The sequence below is a fragment of the Mastomys coucha genome, unplaced genomic scaffold (genome assembly GCF_008632895.1).
Source record: "Mastomys coucha isolate ucsf_1 unplaced genomic scaffold, UCSF_Mcou_1 pScaffold5, whole genome shotgun sequence".
Lineage (NCBI taxonomy): Eukaryota > Metazoa > Chordata > Mammalia > Rodentia > Muridae > Mastomys > Mastomys coucha.
In genome coordinates this window covers 65,709,222-65,710,668 of record NW_022196911.1, presented here as the reverse complement: position 1 = coordinate 65,710,668, position 1,447 = coordinate 65,709,222, and positions in this window count along the sequence as shown.

Genomic DNA, 1,447 nt, shown 5'->3' with positions numbered 1-1,447 from the left:
TTGCAGAATTAGTCAGATTCCTAGAGATAGAGCTAACCAATCAAGGTAAAAGGGCACATAACCCTCCCTGGAATTCCCCTAACTGACAATAAAAGCTGGTCCTGTAAGCCCACCATGGGTCTCCATTCCCAAGTGGGGAGACCCACTACATGCAGAGAATTCAGCTGAATAAATGCTCTTTGCTTTTGCATGCTATTTGAGTCTAGTGTATCATTCTCTGGCGATCTTAGACCCTAAAATATGTATGTATGTATGTATGTATGTATGTATGATATATATATGTATATATATGTATGTATATACATACATATATGTATGTATATATATATGCATATATATACACATATACATATATGTGTATATATATATACATATATATATATATGTGATAACTAGAGATACTTAAATTGGAAAGTGTCATTTTTCCATCAGGCACCTTACAGATTCTCAAACTGAGCTTGAAGATGTTATAGAACACAGCTACCTTCACCCTTCAGCACCTCTCAAGAATGAAGAGTAAAGGTAAAGAGATGAGCGATTTGTAACAGCCATAAAGCCCGAGTGAACTTAGCCTGCGTTATTATTTAATCCCCCAAGTCTTCTTATTTCCGAGGACAGGATGAAGATGGACTAGAAGGCCCTTATGACTAAACCGGCTAAAACTGGTTGGTTCCAAGATGGCTTCCTGAATGGTAATAAACCTCAACTGTTTAGAATTGAGGATTGAACAAGATGAAGAAAGAAATTGTTAGTGATGGAAAAAAAAATCCCATCCAAACCCCGTGGCTAAACTCTATAAACTGTAGGAGATAAAATGTTCCTTCTTGCCAGCACCTTACTCCAAAATGGCTGAGTTTTGAGGCTGGAGAGAGGTTTCAAAGATAAGCACACACTCCTCTAGCAGGGATCTAGAGGTTCAGTTCCAGCACCTATGGAAGTTACAACTTGCAACTGCTTGTAACTCCAGCTCCAGGAGATCTGACATCTCTTCTAACCTCCAGCAGCACTCACTCACACTTGTAGGTACCTCCCCACCCCCATGCACACAGACTGAATTTTACACAGAAGGGAATAGCTTTGAGAATAAAATTTTTTTAAAAATTAAAATAAATAAATGTTAAGACACCTGAAAATATTAAAAATAAGTAAATCTTTTAAACTACTTTAATAAAATAAGAACCATTTGGCAGAGCACCCTTGCAACATGTAACAGAATAACATCCTATATTGTTACCAAAGGGAAAAAAAAAAAACTAAATAAACTCAGTGACTTCATTTACTCTTAGTTGATTTAAAAATCACGAATTTTATAGGTCACAAAGATGGACCAAAACATCCTTAGCCTCCCACTAACATTGCTTTTGATAACAACTCTGATGTGTGGATTGAGATGATAACGGTTGCCTAGGTTACCTTTCAATAACTCAAGGCTGTTTGTGCTGAAAAT